The 20112-nt window shown below is 36.5% G+C and overlaps 3 non-coding genes across 3 annotated transcripts; all 3 read left to right on the forward strand.

Moving 5' to 3' along the window:
• Nucleotides 1–5145: 5145 nt before the first annotated feature.
• LOC149415109 (5S ribosomal RNA) lies at nt 5146–5264 on the forward strand. The gene has a single exon (XR_016303955.1). It is a non-coding gene; the product is annotated as a 5S ribosomal RNA (ribosomal RNA).
• Nucleotides 5265–5587: 323 nt separating this feature from the next.
• LOC149415110 (5S ribosomal RNA) lies at nt 5588–5706 on the forward strand. Its single transcript, XR_016303956.1, has one exon. It is a non-coding gene; the product is annotated as a 5S ribosomal RNA (ribosomal RNA).
• A 322-nt stretch (nt 5707–6028) lies between these two features.
• Nucleotides 6029–6147, forward strand: LOC149415111 (5S ribosomal RNA). Its single transcript, XR_016303957.1, has one exon. It is a non-coding gene; the product is annotated as a 5S ribosomal RNA (ribosomal RNA).
• The last annotated feature ends 13965 nt before the right edge of the window (nt 6148–20112 follow it).

Here is a 20112-nt window from a genome sequence, read left to right on the forward strand (position 1 = left end):
AACCTGTGGATGCCTTTCTTAAAATCTTTGATGCAGATTTCGTTGAACTGATCGCGAGAGAGACCAACAGGTATGCAGATCAATGGATTGCGAAAAAACAATTTAAGCGTCATGCGCGTACCAATAAATGGGCTCCCACGAATAAAGAGGAAATGTATGTATTCTTGGCAATTTTAATGTATCAAGGAATTAGTCCCCTTCCTGTTGAAAAAGACTACTTCTATTCAAAAAAACTCACCGCCATGCCTTATTTCAGCCGAGCCATGGATTATAATCGTTTTCTTCTAATTAAAAAGTTCCTTCACTTCACCAACAATGAAAGTCTTTCTTCTGATGCACCATTATCTGTGCGAAGGTTACAAAAGATTCAGCCCGTCTTGGACCACCTCTCAAATAAGTTTGAGACTTTATACCTGCCCGAGCAAGACATCTCTCTGGATGAATCCTTACTCTGCTATAAAGGCCGTTTGGGATTCGTCCAGATGATCAAAACCAAAGCGGCCAGTGCGGGTATAAAGTCTTACGAGCTTTGTGAGTCCAAGTCTGGCTATCTTTGGAAATTCCAAATTTATACGGGGAAGACCATTTCCAGACAGGCTGAACCGACAAATCCGGACCAGGAAGATATGACGGAAGACATAACGGAAGATATGACGGACGACATGACACAGGCCAACTTTTTGGGTGCTCACAATATCTGCCCAGTTGGGGCCACTGCAAAGATAGTATACGACCTGGCCAGCCCTCTGTTTAACAAGGGGTATACATTAATAATGGACAATTTTTATAATAGTCCATTATTGGCACGATGCCTCAAAAGAAATGGGATGGATTGCATGGGCACATTGCGGTTAAACCGAGAATTTGTGCCCTCTGCATTTAAGTCCCATCTCCGGACCAAACTGAGGGAAGGTGAGGTTGTATACTCGAACTGCGGGGACCTCAATGTAATGGTTTGGTTGGACAAAAACCTGGTAAGTATGTTGTCCACCTACCATAAGGCAGAAATCGGGGCAGTTGAAAAGTTTGGTACCTGGACTTACAAACCTCAACTCGTACTAGACTATAACAAGGTAATGGGGGGGGTTGACCGAAAAGATCAGCTTTTGTCAGGCTTCCCCATTGAACGACAGCGAAACCTGGTCTGGTACAAGAAGCTTTTCAGGAGACTACTAAGCGTTTCGGTGCAGAATGCGTATATATTGTACGGCTCAAAGCTCCGCAAGGAAAATAAACGCATTTTGTACCGAAACTTCAGGAGTGAGGTTGCGGATGAACTCCTTCTGCTGTTCTGTCGTAGTCAAATTGACACGACTGTGCGGACCATTGGCCTAATAGCTGAAGGAAAGACTCTGCGACCTATCCTGAAAGGCAACCACTTCGTGGTCCGTAGCGGGAAAAAGGTGAAATGTGCGTGGTGCAACATAAATAACATATTCAAAAGGACCCTTACAAAGTGTGATGTGTGTGATGTGGCATTATGCTATGATTGCATGAAGCCATATCACACCACAATATAGATTTGCTGAGGGATTTTTTTATTTCATTTTTTTCTTTTTTGGTTTTTTAGTTATGAAATTCAAATTTATAAATTTAATTAAATTTGTTTGAACATCAATTATGATGGCCTGGATGGCTGGACTTAATCATTTCTTTCCGCATACTCACGTCTCATGTTATGTTGTCCTCAAAGGTTCTATATGATAAGGTTCGGTGGACATTTAATATGTATATTTCAATTCTGATCATTGAAATATGCATGTTAACAAATGCAAAGGTATTCTCATTTTTCCCTGTTTATTGTACACATTAAATAACTCGTTTTATTTTTATGTCTTAATTATATTTTGTCAATTTTTCTGTAAAGAGGCTTTTCCAGATCTAGTCACTAAACATAACTAAGCCAATTCAAGCAATGTTCAATTCTGAATGGTGGTCCCTCACCAGAGCGATACTCAGAATCTCACTCTATAGCGAGGCACAATAATAATAATTGGATAATTTGTAGAGCGCCGTTTTTGTGAAAAATCACCTCAAGGGCGCAATGATATTATTATGTATTGATTTTCTTAAATTATGAATAAACCAATAAACTGAATATATTTTTATTATGACAAAGTGTGTAAACAATGTTTAAATCAATATACTGCTCTTTCATTGTAACCATACAACTGTAATATTGATTTAAAAGGATATTAGGGCTTAATAAATAAATCAATTATTGGTTCCATGAATTATTTTCCCCTCACCCATTTTTTTTCGATACCTTTGCGTTTAGATATAAAATTATCACTATGATTTTATTTGCATTCTACGGTCATACAAAGGTTTGATATATATACAAATTTATCATCATTTTACATATTCCGATTTACTCTATGTAGATTGACCTTAAGGTAGCTGTCAGAAGTGATTTTTCGTCAAATATTGGTGAATTTCATCAACTTTCAAAGTATCCCCCTGAAATATTGGCAATGTTTATATCTATGATATATATCTCATTTTAAGCCTTATTTCCTCGTTTTGCACGTTATATAAAAACATGGTTACAAATCTCCAGTTCTAATTTACAATTATTTAAAAAGTAGCACCATGATTTTGACATCGTGAAATAGGCTCTCTGTATAATTCATCAAATGAATAAAATAAAGCCAACACGGCGACTATGCTTATTAATAATTGTAGACAGTTAATGTATCTTCCTAACGTTATACCAGTTTTTGTGGTAAATTTATTATATAGTATAATACAGTGATTTCAATTTTGACACGTCACGCACTCAAATTTTAAAAAATTATTTTCTAACCAAACTTTTGAAGAGAGCATAAAGTACAAAAAATTATTTTTCTATTACATTCTTGCATTTGTGGTTATCAAACAGGCCATAGAGAACATAAAAACGTAGAAAATATTCTATAAAGATATTTAAAACTGCCACTGGCGGCAATTTCAAATCACAAAAACGCTAATTTAAGTTTAAGATTTTTTAATAATTTATCTATCAATTCTAAAAATATAGAATAATTATTAAAACATAGGTGAATTCATTGGCTGTATAGCACTACAATCAGTTTTATGTCTCCGTATTAAAATTCGGAGGTTTGATTTTTTTAATGTTGGCGGAAAATATTCAAATTCGTCGCCAAAAAACCGCGAGCAATCGGAGAAAAAAGTTTTTTGACGCGCGATCGTTCGAGTGGATAAACATTATTAACAAACCATCAGAGAAAAAAAAATATTTTATGGACCTCTTGTATTTGGTAAGTTCGGAACTGAAAATATCAATCTTGGATAATATGCTATTGTAATTATTGCATAATCTGTTCAGGCAAGAATTCTGCTTAGAGTTCGTTTTGCTTAACCCTGAACAGGACACAAGAGCGTGTTGAATGCGCAGGTACATTGAATGGAATCTTGTTAAGCAACTCTGGGCATTGAATATTATTGTTAACTACTTTATACGAGAATGGTGCATCCTTATGATGCCTCCATGTGAGAATTTTTGAGGAAACAGGTTCTTTTTCACAGAGTTCTCTAGCTACAGTCCAGTTTTAAGTGTCACTTACCACTCGACTAAATGCTGGCGTGGTGTAAAACTGCCATTTATTTGAAGTTCAAATGGCCATGAGTATGAGTATGAATACTTTTTTATTGAATGAAATGCAAGTATTTTTTTATTGAAAATATTGCAAAGATAATTTTAAACTATTTAAGCTTTGAGAAGTTTTAATACCTATTCCACAGAATAAAATTGTTAATAAACGTTTATTTATCATTAATTTCATTTATCGAAATGACGTTAAAATATTGAAAAAATCAATGACGTATAATTTGAGATTTTCACGGCCAAAAGTATTCTAGTGATGTTTTGGGTATTATGCCGTGTTGGGCTACGTCCTTCTATAGCCAACGTTTTGGAAAGCATTTCGGTGTCCATCATACACATCTGCCCTGATGATGGACACTGCAATGCTGTCCGAAACGTTGGCCAAAGAAGGAGGTAGCGCAACACAGCATACTCCTTTCTTTGCTCATTCACTCTACCGGTACCAGCACTCAGCAGTCGGTACCAGCACTCCATTGTGGATTCAAGATAACCCTCCAAAAGTATTTTGTAACAAAAAAAATGATAATTTCGACATGTCGGTTTTATGGGATGAAGACAACGTGCAGCGTAGATCAAGTTCACGATATCAAACCACAATAAATTATACCAATCACCCAGCACTTTTTCATTGGTGGATATAGTTTAGCGATGGGCACAATCGATGATTTCGGACAAATCGATTCTATCAAAAATCATCACACAGTCCGAGACAATGGTTTTGAAATGTCATCGAACAAGGAATCGATTCTGTCAAAAATCATTCGAAACCACATCCGTCACGTCATTGATCAGAATTCATCGATATTAAAGCAGTCACGTCATTGGTCAGAATTCATCGATTACCAAATCCGAGATACGTGAAGAATGTCTCGGATTGCTTCGCTTACGAAACATTCCGAAGGGTACATTGTGTTACGTACTACTAATATAATTTGACTTTTTATTATGACTTTTTTCATACTTTTTGCTTGCCACAGAAAAAAAAAAATGGGTGTGTCAAGCCTACGCAAGACAGAAGTGAAACTTCTAGTATTCTTCTCTCTCTCTCTTTTCATTTCATTCTCTCTTTTTTTCTGTCTATTGACATATTTATAAGTAGCATGTGATAAAAAAAATTAAAAGTTATAAAAAAAGAAAAAAAAAATTAGTTAAAGCGGGGATCGAACCTCGGTTCTTCACGACCACAGTCGTGCGCTCTGCCTGTAGACAGCGAAGATGAGTTAGGAGAGTGAGTTAAACTAGGTATATAATATTAGCTAGGCTCCTATAGCGAAATGATCCCGTTTTTTCGTCACGGTCATGAGTCGGTTTTACTCCGGTCCTCGAAATTGCATGACGCGCGTAAAGAAGTTTCACTTCAAAAAATTCCTGCAAAGTTATGGATGTAATTACGATCTTTTTCAAGCGCGTATGTAATGATTATTTTTATCAACGTCGCATACACCTTGCTAATGTTTTCAGTATTATTAGGGCTTTTTTATACTAATTTTCATATATTTATTGGCAGGTAGAGTAGAAATTAATATTGTTTAGCGTTTGCCAACGACCATACCATGTTGAACACACCGGTTCTCGTCCGATCACCGAAGTTAAGCAACATTGGGCGCGGTCAGTACTTGGATGGGTGACCGCTTGGGAACACCGCGTGCCGTTGGCCCATTTTTTATGGTAATTTCATGTTTTTTTTTATTTTTTTATCGTTACTATCATTAATAATATCATAAAATTCTTTAACTTTTCAAGTATGCTACAGGCCTAAAATATTACTTAGTGGATTGATATTATGGTCAACCATTGAAAAAAAAAATTCCTGCAAAGTTATGGATGTAATTACGATCTTTTTCAAGCGCGTATGTAATGATTATTTTTATCAACGTCGCACACACCTTGCTAATGTTTTCAGTATTATTAGGGCTTTTTTATACTAATTTTCATATATTTATTGGCAGGTAGAATAGAAATTAATATTGTTTAGCGTTTGCCAACGACCATACCATGTTGAACACACCGGTTCTCGTCCGATCACCGAAGTTAAGCAACATTGGGCGCGGTCAGTACTTGGATGGGTGACCGCTTGGGAACACCGCGTGCCGTTGGCCCATTTTTTATGGTAATTTCATGTTTTTTTTATTTTTTTATCGTTACTATCATTAATAATATCATAAAATTCTTTAACTTTTCAAGTATGCTACAGGCCTAAAATATTACTTAGTGGATTGATATTATGGTCAACCATTGAAAAAAAAAATTCCTGCAAAGTTATGGATGTAATTACGATCTTTTTCAAGCGCGTATGTAATGATTATTTTTATCAACGTCGCACACACCTTGCTAATGTTTTCAGTATTATTAGGGCTTTTTTATACTAATTTTCATATATTTATTGGCAGGTAGAATAGAAATTAATATTGTTTAGCGTTTGCCAACGACCATACCATGTTGAACACACCGGTTCTCGTCCGATCACCGAAGTTAAGCAACATTGGGCGCGGTCAGTACTTGGATGGGTGACCGCTTGGGAACACCGCGTGCCGTTGGCCCATTTTTTATGGTAATTTTATGTTTTTTTTTATTTTTTTATCGTTACTATCATTAATAATATCATAAAATTCTTTAACTTTTCAAGTATGCTACAGGCCTAAAATATTACTTAGTGGATTGATTATTTTTTTATCGTTAACATCATAAACAATCTTATATCATTCTTTAACTTTTCAAGTATGCTACAGGCCTAAAATATTACTTAGTGGATTGATATTATGGTCAACCATTGAAAAAAAAAAAGGCGTTAAAAACAAAAAAATAATGTGCGATGGCCGAGAATCGAACTCGGATCAACTGCTTGGAAAGCAACTACGCTGACCATTACACCACCAACGCCAGTTGTCGAGATGAGCTAAGAAGCATTTATATTTTACTTCAAAACTTTGACTAGATCAAATGAACTTTAATCGGTCCCGCATTTTCGTTTCGGTCATGAGTTCGTTTTACTCCGGTCCTCGAAATTGCATGACGCGGGTAAAGAAGTTTCACTTCAAAAAGGTATCCAAACTTCTTCCTAAAAGCGTTTTACTTCGGAAATTTAAATCCTTGAGTTTTATTTGTTATATTTACTAATAAAATCCATCCGTAATCATTACTCGGCAGAACAAATCCGTCAATTTGCCACCCCAGTATTTAGTCGAGTGGTTAGTGGAAAATAAAAGTGGACTGTAGTTAGAGAAATTTTAAGAAAAACGTACCGGTTACACAAAAATTCTAACGTTTTCTTGCTTTTTAATAGTTAATTCATTATTTTTAATAAAATAAATATTCCAAAAGAAACTAGTTCCAAAATAGCCTAGTCCTAAGAAGAATCATGTGGGCGGTTCCAGTGACAACAAAGGAACCGGTTCCATTTAACCTTGAAAGAAATATCGACCGTCTCTAGTGGATACGTCAGATCGCGTCAGATTAACGTTAGTTATGACGTTAGTCGGCGTCTCCGTATCTTGTGCTTTCTTGTCGTCAATAATTATTATTGCTCCGTCTTTCTAAAGTAATTTCATATAAAAATTATAATAATGGTGTTAAATTTATGTCACTTGAGATTATTTCAATAACCAACACATTTAAAGCAAAGTTTTTATAATTGAGGAGCTTCTACTTTGCTTCAACGCTTTAGAAGTGACCGCCGCACTTCGCCTTTACGTAAGTAGGTTCTAGTTATATTGACTAAGTAACTTCTCAACTCCTTGTTTTGTGCTTGTTTATTGTGAGAATATATTGCTTAACACTTGATTGATCAGATTATACAGAATTCGTGTTATAACATATTGCGGTACTAACACCTACCAGGTTAAAACGTGTCGTGACGGACGAGATTACACAAGTTTGTTAATAGTTGACTCACAGCCGCTGTCACATATTAAAACCCAGCCTTTAGTAATGCAGTTCATCTTAGTGGATCCATCACCATCTTTTGTCCCAACGTCCCAACCTTCTTTTCCTATCTGAAACTCAGTTAGCCAAGCCGCCAGACTCCTCCTATCTGGACTACCCGGGCTTTACCCTCGCAAGCAAATTCCGACTCAAAGGAGGAGTCTGCCTCTATAGTCGAGCTGACGTCAACTGTGTACGACTATTGAGTCTGGAAAACTCCAGATTCGACGTAATGTGGGTGCGCGTCAATCTTGCCAGTACGGCAATATTCTACGCATGTCTATACCGCTCACCGAACCATAGCGAATCAGACACTTCCGAGCTCTTCAAACATTTGAGCGATACTATTGATGATCTCTTGCCCCGCTACCCTTCGGCCGAGTTTGTTGTTCTGGGGGACTTCAATGTTCATAACGAACCATGGTTGAAGTTCTCAGGCCCAACGGACTCGGCTGGCCGACAGGCGGAATCCTTTGCCATTTGCTACGGATTAGAGCAATTAGTTCAGGAGCCTACAAGGGTTCCTGATGTCCAGACTCACCGCTCCAATCTGTTAGATCTATTCTTAACTACTGTGCCACACGGTTATAAGATTGACGTCACAGCGCCTCTGGGATCATCTGACCACTGCCTAGTGACGACATCAATCCCTGTTAGCCTCAGACCAACCAATGAGAGACTGAGGAGAAAAGTGTGGCACTATAGGTCAGCAGATTGGTTCGGTATGCGGGCCCATTTCAACGCTTTTCCGTGATCAGCTGTTTGTTTTCGGACTTCGGACCCTTCAAGATGTGCCCAGGAGATTGGTGAAGTCATCAAATCGGCGATGGATGGCTTCATACAATCGACTACTAAAGAAACTGGTGTGGGCTCAAAGCCGTGGTTCAGTCGACAATGCTCCGAAGCAGTTCGACGAAAAAACGCGGCTTACCGAGCCTACAACACATCTCGAACGCCCGAAAGCAGATCAGCATACAACAAATCGGCAAAGGAATGCAAGAGAATCATTAATAGGTCAAAATTCGAACACGACCTGCAGATCAGCAAAAAGCTGGCTGCCTGCCCGCATGGCAGCAGAGCATTCTGGTCGCTTGCGGGCTCAATAGGTCGAAATTTTTGCAAACCCAGTTTGCCACCTCTTACCCGACCTGACGGCTCACTAGCAAACACCGCCACCGAAAAGGCTAACCTATTAGGGAAAATGTTTGCGGAAAACTCGACCCTCGACGACGGGGGTGCTGTTCCGCCGTCGGTTCCTCACTGCGGCTTCTATATGAAAAAGCTGAGGATCCGGCATCGGGATGTACTCCACGTCATACGGGGGCTCGATGTTAACAAAGTTAGTGGAACTGATGGAATACCTGCCCTGGTATTGCAGAGGTGTGCTGCGGAAATAGTTCCAGTTTTGACAAAGCTCTTCAAAATGTCCCTGAAGTGTGGCACTGTGCCCTCTGGTTGGAAAAAGCGGTAATTCACCCTATTCCCAAGAATGGTGACCGCTCCAACCCGGCCAACTACCGCCCCATAGCGATCACATCAGTTCTGTCCAAAGTGATGGAACGTGTGATCAACGACAAACTGCTCACATACCTCGAGAAGAACAAAATTATCAACGACCGTCAATACGGATTCCGGCGGAACCGCTCGTGCGGTGATCTTCTCGCGTATGTGACGCATGTTTGGGGGCGGTGCCTGGAACGTCACGGTGAGACCCAAACGGTCGCACTAGACATATCCAAGGCCTTTGGCCGGGTCTGGCACCGAGGACTTGTCAACAAATTGCATTCTTACGGACTTCCCGCATCCCTGTGTACGTGGATTGCTGACTTTTTAAGGGATAGGTCGATTCAGGCGGTTGCTGACGGTTTCACCTCTTTTTCGCACTCCATAAATGCTGGCGTCCCACAGGGATCGGTTCTGTCTCCGACTTTGTTTTTGTTGCACATCAATGACCTTTTGACATGTGCACCGATTCATTGTTACGCGGATGACAGTACAGTTCATGATAGCTTTTTGTTTGATAAGCCCCCAAAGGGCACACAAACTCCAACGGCTCGGAGGGCTTTGAAGCAGAGAATGGACGGTTATCTCGAGAGTATTTCCTCCTGGGGTAAAAATAATCTCGTCGAATTTAATGTTTCAAAGACCCAATCCTGTCTGATTACGTCTAAAAGGGATCCAAATGATAATCTAGTCTCCTTCAACGGAAGCAATCTTCCGAACAGGCCTTCCATTGATATGCTTGGTGTAACTATAAGTGACCAGCTCAGGTACGGGGGCTCCATCGAAGCCAGAGTAAAGTTGGCCTCTCAGAAGCTGGGCGTACTGTACAGGGCCCGCAGATACTTTAATAGTACACAACTGCTCACCCTGTACAAATCGCAAGTGCGCCTTACTGTCGAATTTGGCAGCCATCTCTGGTCTGGAGCCCCAAAATACCTGAAAAAAACCCTTGACTCTGTGCAGAAACGGGCGGTCCGTTTGATAGATTCCCAAATCTTAACAAACGGACTGCAATATTTAGAGCACAGGCGTCAGGTAGGTATGCTGTCCTTGTTCTATCGGTATTACAGTGGAAGATCCTCTGAGGAACTAGCGTCATTGATCCCTTCGGCACCGGTGCGTAGTCGGGATACACGCCAAACGCGCGCCCAACATTTGTACACAGTTGACACTTATCACATGAAAACGGGTCGCTTCTACGATTCGTTCTTAAGTTCAACAGCTCGGCTGTGGAACGAACTGCCGGCCTCTGTGTTTCCTCCCTCCTACAACATGGGACTCTTCAAGACCCATGTTCACTCCTTCCTCTCCACAAAAAGACCCTCCACACAGCATCCCCAAAGATGACATAGGCCCTGAGGGAAATTATTTTCATCAGGGCCTCCTGTGTGGAGTAAATATAAAAAAAAAAATCTAATCTTGAACCCGAGTGAAAGAGTTTACCGGATTCCATTAAGTAAAAATCATTATTATTTTTTTTTGTCTAGCATTTACACATAATATCAATAATAGGCGTCAACAAGTATGTTTTATATTTCACCGTAATGTTCATAAACCAATATTGTTTTCTTTATCTTTAAGGATTCATTTTCAATGCAACTAGTCTAAGAAAAGAGGGGCTATAATATCACAAACAAATGTTTTCAATATGAAATTCAATTCGGAAATTAATCTTCTATCTTGTTTAACCCCGTAGTAAGCGCTCAAAGATGGTTAGAAAAGGGAGATATGTAAATACGAATGTAACAGGGAGCGCGCTAGTATTAAAAAAACGATAATAATCAAGCGAAAATGGTGAAAATATTAATATAACGCGACTCTTTTTAAATATAGCAAACATCTCTCGACAAATACTTCAGTTGCATTTAAAGATACACTGTGGATTTTTTCATGCCTATTACATATAAAATAACAGAAAAAAATGTGTTTTTAATAATTTTCGGACCTTTCTTTTCGATTTTTTCTATCTAGGAAAATGTATATAATTAACGTTACGGAATAACAAATGTATATACATTATCTTCAAATATGACTATAATTGGACCTTAACTCAAACAGTTATCGAAATACTTGTTATAAATCGGTAGAAATTGGGTATGGGCTTAATTAATTTAATTCTTCTATCTCTTAGTTTATAGTTTCAATATACCTATGTAAGAGTGCAAGGCTGATGTCAACGTAATGAGTAAGATTAAGAAAGGGACGCTTAGATGGTTTGGGAATGTAGAGCGAGTGTAAGGAGGGTATATGATGCAAATGCGAATGGTAGCAGAAGTCGGGGACGCCCGAGGAAGACATGGCGCGATCAAGTGAATCAGATAATCGAGTCAGGCCATGTCAACAGTCAGAATAATAGAAGAGCATGAATGAGACGATGTATGAATGTGAATGAGGCAAGAAGTGTGTGCCAAGACCGAGTTGTTTTGCGGTCCGTCCTCTCTGCCTACTCCTGCGGGGAAACGGCGTGATGATTAGTTAGTTAGTTGATACATATAAGTTTTTTTCACAGTAAGATTTTTTTTCAAATCCATATCATGTTTTGAGTCGACTTGAGTTTTATTTCCACATTAACATTATATCAAATTTTTGTGTAGAGAGGTTTCGTAACAGGTCTTGTTTATTTTCAGCTGAAAACAATTAACATCACAAAACAGTACCCTATCACAGCAGTGCCATGGATCTTCCCAACCCAGATAGTGTTTCCATCAAGACTGAACCACGGTCGCAGGAAGAAGGCTCAGGTGAAATGGCGTATACAGATATACAAAACGACCTCCAAGATGTGAAGAAGGAATGTTTACAGTATGCTGACGGTGTTCATCCAACTAGTAAGTATTATATCGGGGATTATTAAAAATAAAAGACTGTTGACTCAGACCTATGACGTTTATTGACACTGCGCACACTCGTTATAATCTCTCACGTGACGCATCAGGACTGCCAACATGGCCATACATAACATCCTTTCCTCCTTTATTTTTTTTTTATTTTCAAACAATTTACAATACCAAATAAAACTTAAACATAATCACTATGACTAAATCTGACAGGAGGTTTCACCAATCTGCCAGCCCTAGTTACTACATCAGTTTTCCCACTAGTGCTGGGTAAAGGCTCACTATCATTTTTATTTTCTTGACTTCCCAAGTCATACCATTTATCGGGATTTTCATAATTTGATTTTAACTTAATGCAACTTTTTTTTATTTGGTTAACATGGACCTTTTTTACCTCTCCTCCGATTAAAAGAATTAAATACACCCATGAACTTAATTTTAACTTAATAGTTCCCTGAACCCATTTCATAGGACCTTTCAAATGTCTTAAGTATACCAATACATTATCATTTTCCTCATACTCTGTCAATGCATTTTTACTTGATTGCTTACTTTTATTTACATTATTTTCTTCTGTCAAAACATGAAGAGGTGTACGTGGCTCATACGAAAATATTTTAGCCATAGGAGACAAACCCGTGACAGAAGTAGGGGTGGAACGATAAATATACAAACAATCTATTAGACGTTGAGCTGGTGACAAAAATTTAGAATTTTTTGAAAACATAAATTTAATTAAAATCTTTTTGAATGTTTGAACAGATCGTTCTGCTAATCCATTTGACTCGGGATTATATGGTGGAGAAAATAATAATTTAATAGATTTTTCTTTACAAAAAATAGAAAATTCTTTACATGAAAATGGAGGACCGTTATCACAAACAATAGTTTTCGGAAACGCAAATCTGGAAAAAAACTTCACTTAATTTTGATAACAAATCCGAATATTTAGTATTTTTCATATAAAAACATTCTATCCACTTTGAATATGAATCACAAACTAACAAGTATTTGGAACCTTTTAAGTCAAAAAAATCCAAATGGACTCTTTCCCATGGACTTTCAGCAATAGGCCAATTATGACGCACATTTTTGTTAGCTTTTTGTACCGACTGACACATTTCACATCTAGAAATAATATCTTCAATATCTTGATTCATACCTAACCACCAAACATAAGAACGAGCAAGAATTTTTGATCTGACTATACCAGGATGACCATAATGTATTAAATTTAAGACTTTAGACTTAAGAGATTCTGGTATTACAATTCTGTCACCAAATAAAAGACATTTTCCCTTGACCGACAGTAAATTTCTGAACTTGAAATATTTTTTAATTTCTGGACTTGACAAGTTTTCAATCCAACCGATTGAAACATACTTAATGACTTTAGATAACATTTCATCTTTTTCAGAATGACTTTCAACTTCTGAAAATGGAATTAAGGGTGTTGACATGTATACAAAATTACATTCCTCTACATTAAATTGTTGTTCACTTGGCAAACGTGACATCACATCAGCTTGAGGAATTTTCAGTCCATTTTTAAAAACTAATTTATAATTGTACGCGGACAATATTATAGACCATCTTATGAGACGTGATGCAGCTAAAACGGGGACTTTTTTATCTTCGGCAAATAAAGACAACAATGGAGCATGATCAGTATATATAGTAAAATGACGACCAATTAAATATTTATGAAATTTCTTGATTCCAAAAATAACAGCAAGGGCTTCCTTGTGCAATTGGCTATAATTTCTTTGAGCTGAATTTAACGTTGCAGACTCAAAAGCTATAGGAAATTCTTGATTCTTTACGACATGACTTAAGACACATCCGACACCGTATGCACTGGAGTCGACTGTAAGACACAATGGTTTTGACGGATCAAATAAAACTAACATAGTTTTATCTGACAAGAGAGACTTACTATTTATAAATGCTTTTTCGCATTCATCAGACCAACACCATTCTACATTCTTTCTTAATAAATTATGGAGTGGTTCTAGTACAGTAGGACACATAGGAATAAAATTCCTATAAAAATTCAACATTGACAAATACGATTTTAGTTGAGTAACATTTTCTGGACACCCAGTAGACTTAATTTTCTCAACTTTCGACAAAGACGGACTTTTGCCTTGACCTGACAAAGTAAAACCTAAAAATTCAAAAGAAGATACAAAAAATTCACTTTTTGACACATTAATTTTTATATTAAACTCATTTAACTTTGACAAAACTTTTTCTAAAGTATTACAACACTCCGTTTCATCTTTACCACCTACACAAATATCATCAATGTATGCAGCACAGTTTTTTATGCCTCCCAAGACTGTATCAATGACCATTTGAAATGTGGCAGGAGCCGATGACAACCCAAAAGGTAAACGATTGTAAACATATAAACCATTACATGTATTAATTGTAAGTAATTCTTTACTAGAATCTGACACAGACAACTGTAAATATGCATTTGTTAAGTCTAATTTACAAAATACTTGACAACCTGAAAATTTATTAAAAATATCCTCTGGACGTGGAATAGGATATTGATCAATTCTCAATTGTGGATTGACTGTAGATTTTAAATCTGCACATAAACGTATTTTTCCATTTTGTTTTGGTACACAAACTATTGGAGAAGACCAAGTACTATATTTAACTTTAAAAATTATGCCTTCGCTTTCAAGACGATCTAGCTCTTGGCATACTTCTGCACGCAGTGCATAAGGGACCTCACATGCTTTGTGGAAAACAGGAGTTGAATTATTTTTTATTAAATTTACCGAAAACTCTTTAATTGGTATGTCGTTATTCGTTTTAGAAAAAGAATTTAAATATTTTTGTGACAATTTTTCGACAATGTTTGATTTATTTTTTCCACTGACAGACACTGAATTTACAGTATTATCATTACCAATATTTGACATAAAAGAATTTATAAATGTATTTTCCCAAGACGGATTCAAAACATTTATCCAATTCCTACCAAGAATAGCTTCAGACGATAGATTTTTAATAACTAATACTGGTAAATCCACGACCAATTTAGAATCATCTTTTACACTTACTTTTGCAATAAAAAATCCAAAACAATATAAATTTTGACTATTTGCTGTAAACAAATTACCATAGAACTGACTTAATTTACAAGTTTTGAAAAATTTTATGTACATTTTGTGACTTATCAAGGTCGATGAACTCCCTGTGTCAATCATGAAGGACATTTTCCTACCGTTTACAAACAAATCAATATTAGCTGTTTCAGACACGGACATATTTAAAACATTTATATTACCCACACATTTGACATGATTAATAACAATTGATTTTACACTAGAACAAAATTTTGACGTATGACCGTATGTATTACACTTGTAACATTTCCAATTCCTTGACGGACATGACTCTGGTTGATGACTGATAAAACACCTCTCGCATCTTTTTCTGGGATTTCCACGTGATGGAGATGAAAGACGACTTGATGAGATTGAACTTCTTTGACCTTGTTGCGGACTAGTACTCCTTTGACGTGACGTTTTCGGCTTTACTTCGAAAACTCCCGATGAAAGATCTTCTTTGTGTAATATTTCTGCAGAACAACTTACTGTCTCCATATTCTTCACAATTTTTTTTGCTTTTTCGAAACTCAGCGATTCATCTTCAGACAGTAATCTTATAGTCATGGCTTCATTTTTCACACCGCACACCAATTTATCCCTCAAGGCTTCATCCAGAAATGCTCCAAAATTACATGATATTGACAGACTTTTTATTTCTGAAATGTAATCATCAATTCCCTCGTTCGACTGTTGCTGACGATTATAAAATTTATATCTTTGGGCGATCGTACATTTTTTCTCTTCATATTTATTTTGAAGTGTTGTTACAATCTCGTTATAAGTTAACTCTTCAATATTTTTCGGATGAACTGTTTCTTTTAAAATTTTATATTTTTCCGCACCAATAATCATACAAAGATATCCAATTTTCTCTTTGTCCGTAATATTAATTACTTTTAAATAAATTTTAACACGTTCTAAAAACATTCCGAAGGTTTCACAACTCGACTCGTATTGCGGCACTGGCAAAGTACTCGTAGACATGTTAAAATGATTGAAAAAACAAAGACGAAATCACTGTTTTACACTGGACTTAATATTACTCGTTATTAATTTAACTTTTTCGATTATCCTTGTTGCCAATTATTATATCGGGGATTATTAAAAATAAAAGACTGTTGACTCAGACCTATGACGTTTATTGACACTGCGCACACTAGTTATAATCTCCCACGTGACGCATCAGGACTGCCAACATGGCCATACATAACATATATCATGGATGTGTTTCAGATGGACGCAGTTAGAACACCCACCTGTTTTCTTCTACAATTCTTGTCGTCCATCTGTACTTTTGATTTTACCTTTGAAATATTTCTTTACTGGAAACTGACAAACTAAGAAATTCTTAAACTGATTATGCCATTACAGTTTTACTTATTATTACAGTTCCTAATTCCTCAAGTAGTTGCCTCCATCGATGTGTAATAAAAGTTGTTTCGCCATATTTTATTATTACAGTAAATCATCTCCAAAACTTCTTTCAATTATAAGATAAACATTTCCATTCCTTACGAAAATAACCTTATTCTACAATAAATTTAATATCATTACTTATGACCTATTACACGTGTAATGAATCGTGTAACTATTACTCTCTCTTGTGTCAAAATAATTTATTAATGAATTCAATTAAGTCCAAACTCACGGTGTTTGAAAGAGAGTGTTGGAAACAAGTGTTTGAAAGAGTGTGTTGAAAAGTGTGCAATTTAGTTTTATTTCATTCAAACGGTGTTTGAAAGAGATTGCTGAAAAGTGTGTAATTTAGTTTTATTTCATTCAAACGGTGTTTGAAAGAGATTTTTGAAAAGTGTACAATTTAGTTTTATTTCATTCAAACGGTGTTTGAAAGAGAGTGTTGAAAAGTTTGCAAGTTCTATTTCTTTCAAACGGTGTTTGAAAGAGAGTGTTGAAAAGTGTGCAATATAGTTTTATTTCTATCAAACGGTGTTTGGAAGAGAGTGTTGAAAAGTGTGCAATATAGTTGTGAATTATAAATACTTTGAGCAAGTGGATCATTTTTTGTATTGGGAAGTATGTTTATGAGAGATAGAAAGGCTGGCGTATATTGACAAATAGGTAAATCCAGGAAACTTCATTTGTTGAGGACTGAATGCGGTCGGCACTTATTAAAACAATCTTCAAATTAGTGCACAATGGAGTGCTGAAAACAATCTTGATGTATGACTGTGAGGCATGGAACTGGTAGAGGAAGGATGAAGAAGACAGAATGTTGTAGAAATACGATCTCTGAGGCGCATTTGTGGTAAAACTTTTTATGACGGTGTTAAAAATGTGGTGATTCGGAACGAATGGAAGGATGACGTCACCCGTATTATACTAACAGTGACGTAATAGTTTAGATAGAGAACGGGACGCGTAAATGATTTGGGCATGATAAACTAATGAACAAATTATTCGTGTTGTGAAAATATGGAAGTGTTTGGTAGAATTCAAGAACGCCCGCGGAAGACAAGTCACGATCAATGAATCAAATATTTGAGTTGGTTCATGTCAAGACTCAGACATGTAGTACGGAAGTGAATGTGCGCCGAGAACGTTTTATAACGGACTATCCTCTCTTGCTATTCCTGGAGGAAAGTAAGTTAACTTAAGTCCAATTCCCCCTTCTTGTTATTTTTCAGTGTTGTCCTTAAACGGTACTTTATAGTTTTTTTTTTTTAAATTTAAATTATCAGGTTTGTAATTGTTTCGAAGTTTGGAACCATTGATAATAGGACAACTGTTGGTCATTAGAAAACAATTATTATTATATTCATATGCAGCAACAGCAATTTTAGAGGTTTAATTTTTATCCTAATTTAAACTGTATTTTTAACCACTCGTGCGTTCGGTTGTAAATATATACATTATGTTCATTATTTAAATAAGGTCATTCTTCAAAATATTATTATCGAAAAACATGAACTGCTTACCGCGGCTTAAAGCCAATGAATCCACCTTTCGCCGTTTATTCCATATTTTTATTTTCCCTAAATTTGGCATATTATGAGTGATAATAGTGATAATCAAAACATTTTTGCAAAATGGCTATAATCTGCCGAAAATCGCTAAAAAAATAATCACCCCTTCAATAATGTATTCCGCTTATATATCCACACAATTTACATATCCGATATTTTGGTTTTCATGAAATGGGATTTCGTACCCGCTAACCTACTGTAAGTAGCTTATCAGGAGGATCTGTTTTAAATTATATAATTCAATTCTACAATAAATCACTTTTATTGCACCGACCTACGACGAATTGTAAAATGTAATACATCATATAATCAATGTATTGTTATTTTATTATTTTAGGTATTATTAAAGTTGAGACTGTACCCAACGAGGCAGAACTTGGACCCCGAGAAGAAGATGGAGAGCGAATCCCTTATTTGGAAATAGGAATAGATCTGCCCGATGATAAAAAAGAATGCTTAAAGCACCCTGAAAGAGCAAAACGTAAAATGGTTTTTGGTTTGTCTAAACAAGTTTTAATAATTTTCTCGTTTAATTTTAGATACCTACTTACTGTGCTTGTTCCGCCATCTTTTTCAGACTTGATAACGGATCTGAAGACGTATTCATGTTTCCATTGTAACTACTCCTGCTCCGAAAAATCATCTTTAAGAAGGCACTTACGCACCCATACTGGAATAAAACCTCATATTTGTTTCCATTGTAATTACTCCTGCTCTCGCAAGTCAATTTTAACAAAGCACCTGCGCATCCATACCGGAGAAAAACCTTATTCGTGTTACTATTGCAGCTATTCATGTTCTCAAAAGAGATCTTTAAAAAGTCACATTCTTACCCATACTGGAGAAATAACTCATGTATGTTCCTATTGTAAATACTCCTGTTCAGACAAGTCTCGTTTAACAGTGCACTTACGCACCCATACTGGAGAAAAACCTTATTCATGTTCCTACTGCAGCTATTTATGTTCTCAAAAGGGACATTTAGAAATTCATCTTCTTACCCATACTGGAGAAAAACCTCATTCATGTTCCCATTGTAACTACTCCTGTTCAGACAAATCAGGTTTAATAAGGCATCTACGCACCCATACTGGAGAAAAACAATATTCATGTTCCTTTTGTAAGTTCTCCTGTTCAGCCAAATCACGTTTAACAAAGCACTTACTCAACCATACTGGAAACAAACCTCACTTATGTTCCTATTGTGACTACTCCTGTTTAGTCAAATCAAGTTTAAGAAGGCACTTACGCACCCATACTGGAGAAAAACCTCACTCATGTTCTCATTGTAACTTCTCCTGTTCAGACAAATCAAGTTTGACGAGGCACTTACTCACCCATACTGGAGAAAAACCGCATTCATGTTCCCATTGTAATTACACTTGCTCACGAATGTCACGTTTAACAGCGCACTTACGCACCCATACTGGCTGAAAACCGTATTCGTGTTCCTACAGCATTTTTTCATTTTTTCTGAAGAAATACCTCATTTATGTTCCTATTGTAACTTTTCCTGTTCAGATAAATCATCTTTAACACGTTGACAGTTACGCACCTATACCTTTAAATAACCTTATTAATGTACCTAATGCAGTTATTCATGTTTACTTTGGAATGAACATTTGAAATATAGCATTCTTACATTGTAGAGAAAATATTATTCTGTTCCTGCTATATAATATAATAAACAAATTTAAAAAACCGCACAAGGATTCATAGAACGCAGAAATTCTTTTTATCTTCCTGACATTCCCAATTCAAATTCACGAAATGATTGTTTTAAAATGTCACGTGCTGATTAAAAATAATAATTAATATTCAGTAGATACTATTCATTAAGGACGGGTTGTTTCGGAAAATTTGAACAATTCTTCAAATTTCAAAGTTAATTTTCAGGTTCCGTGATAGATTTTTTCAAGTTCTGTTTTCATTTCAGTTCTGTCAAGCAACTACCCTATGCTGATATAATAACAGCACTTGAATAGGACTTTCACAGAACCCGGAAATCAACATTGAAATTTGATGAATTGTTCAAATCCTCCGAAACAACCCGTCCTAAGTCCAATTTTGTTCAACGCCAGCCCGCGTGTCGCATTACCTTCCTATATTCTAGGTTAAATCGCGCGGGG

The sequence above is a fragment of the Hesperophylax consimilis genome, chromosome 19 (genome assembly GCF_061612785.1).
Source record: "Hesperophylax consimilis isolate HC1 chromosome 19, BYU_Hcon_1.0, whole genome shotgun sequence".
NCBI classification, from domain to species: Eukaryota; Metazoa; Arthropoda; class Insecta; order Trichoptera; family Limnephilidae; genus Hesperophylax; species Hesperophylax consimilis.